The sequence below is a fragment of the Nuphar pumila genome, chromosome 1, assembly GCF_984573655.1.
Source record: "Nuphar pumila chromosome 1, dmNupPumi1.hap1.1, whole genome shotgun sequence".
In the NCBI taxonomy this organism is placed as follows: Eukaryota; Viridiplantae; Streptophyta; class Magnoliopsida; order Nymphaeales; family Nymphaeaceae; genus Nuphar; species Nuphar pumila.
Genome location: NC_143249.1, coordinates 23,843,115 through 23,845,650, shown reverse-complemented (window position 1 = coordinate 23,845,650; position 2,536 = coordinate 23,843,115). Strand labels below are relative to the sequence as shown.

Sequence of the window (2,536 nt, the reverse complement as noted above, 5' to 3'; positions counted from 1 at the left end):
GTTCACAACACTCTGCTCTTCTACTTATTGATGGCATAGAGCCTTCTTGATGTGAACCTTCTAGATGTAAGCCTTATAGATGTGAGCCTTCTAATCTCATTATAGAAACCGAATGGGTTTTGGCCCTTCAACTTCTTCAACATTAATGAGAAGCAGTGGGTGACTATTCCACTTTTCCAAATCATTAATGAGGGATAGGGCTGGACCCAATAGAGAGTGATGTTCCTGATGGTTGTTTCTTAGGAAAAACGGGTTAGTTGTTTTATATTAATATTATTATGCTGCTGCTGATGATAATGTTACTAATAGTTATTATTATTATTATTGATACTACTACTATATACTATTTTGTTTATTATACATATTTTTGTCCCATTTATATCTTATTTAGTTTGTCGATATGAACGTGAGAAAATTTGAACACATTTCAATTTATCGCGAGAATTGTTGCTGCCATGGTTTTCATGTCTTAAACTTTTTTCACCATGGAATAGAGATGTTAGGAATGAAATAGTTAGTTTATCTAAGAAATCTATTATAATTTTTTACTCAGAGAAACCGCCCAAGCTCAGACACCTAGCTGTGCTGGCTCAACCTGCCATACTTATGGTTGTTGTGATGTCAACATAAAACTCCAAGGGCTTATCCCTTGGCACCAAGGAATCGCCAAGCTTCGACTTACGCAGGGGGTAACACCCATGAGATTTTAACCTAGACTGTCGCGTCAAACAGCCTAGGCTCCATGCCACTATGCCAAACCCCTTTGGGTCTTATCTAAGAAAAACTGTCATTTGGAGCTACAAGAGGGATCAACATAGTGGGGTGAGGCCTTGACTGCTATATGGGTAGTCAAGGTTCAATTCTCATGACTGTCACCTCTCTGCGCAAACCAATGCCTAACATAAGCCCCGAGGCCAGAGGTCCTAGTATCAGAGGAAGTTGAAAGATTGAACCCATAGTCCAACTTTCACACACTCTGCCTCCCTTTTAAAGGTTTCTATTAGGCTGGTAAATGAGCCAAGCTTGGCCTGTTTGGGCTCAGCTCGTTAAGGGTACACTCCAGCTCAAGCTCCGCTCTTGATCTCATTTAGGGCTGAGACGATCATGAGCTGGCTCATTATCTAAAAAAATGTTTTCCAAGCTTGATGATATATAATATGTATAATACATATAAACTGTTGGATAATTTTTTAAATCACACAGTTTCACAATCGTCATCATGATATAAAACACAAAATAAATCAAGAAATACAACAGTGTAAATAACATGATTAACAGACGACCGAAACAATAACAGGGAGCAAGCATGGCATTTTCCGCATCAGACCAAAATCCAGACGACAACATAAGATTAAACAGATGCATAGAACATAAAGAAAACAACAAGAACATGTTTAGTTTATGTAATAGGCTAAGGCGTACGAAGGTACTCCCCTTAGAGAAGATTCGCCCCCACATACTGTGCAAATCAGGGTCCGGCGTCCTTCCCTCAGGATACAATAGCCACGACGAACCGAACGGTGCACTCCGGCGGGTCGTCCTTCGAAAACAGCCTCTTCGAACCAAAGTTGCAGAACAACCCTCTTCGGGATATCTCAGGAAAAGGAGAGAGAGAGAGAGAGTAACAGAGAGATGGGAAATCGCAGAGCTTCGGCCAGAAATCCGACCCGACCCGACCCGAACCGGCCCGGCTCGGCACGACACGGCACGGCGGGCGGGCGCGCGCGCGCGCGTGTGTGTGGTGGTCATCCCACACCCTTGTTCTCAGGAACAAGTGTATGAGTTCACTAATTGCTTATAAAGCTCTCAGAAAACTCAAGCAAAAGCAATATGGGACTATTCCACCTCATCAAGACCTCTATCTTTAAACACCCCCATTCCTTCTTTGAATTTCTCTCCCTTCTTTCTTACACCTAACATAAACTACACATAATATATATATATATATATATATATATATATATATATATATATATATATATATATATGATAAATGTATAAAACACATATAATATGTATATTATATATGTAATATATATAATATGTAAAAAGAGCCTATATGAACCTAGCCGAACTTGCCATGTTCGTGCTTGTCTCATTTACCTAAACGAGCTGGCCATACCTTGGCTCGATGAACTCAATTTCTGAGGTTAGCTGAGATTCTTATGAGCCAAGCCGAATAGAGAGCTGCTCGTCAGGTTTTCCAGCCCTAGTTTTTATGGAAGGCAACATAGGGGGAGTGAGGTTGTGGACTGCCAATAGACATCGCTCTAATATTTAAGTTTAGTGTTCATACTTATAATAATAACCGTCGATATGGCCGTAGCACTGCGCGCCGAGCTCATTTTCTGAGCCGAGCCTCGTTTCGCAGCTCACGTAAAGGGTGTGAGGTTGTTGACTGCCAACAGAAAGAATTTTAATATTTACTTTATTTTCATACATATATCAACAACCGTCGATATGTCCGAGTGGTTAAGGAGACAGACTTGAAATCTGTTGGGCTACGCCCGCGCAGGTTCGAACCCTGCTGTCGACG

The 2,536-nt window shown here is 41.1% G+C and overlaps 1 non-coding gene across 1 annotated transcript; it reads left to right on the top strand.

Moving 5' to 3' along the window:
• Positions 1–2,454: 2,454 nt before the first annotated feature.
• On the top strand, positions 2,455–2,536 carry TRNAS-UGA (transfer RNA serine (anticodon UGA)). The gene has a single exon. It is a non-coding gene; the product is annotated as a tRNA-Ser (tRNA).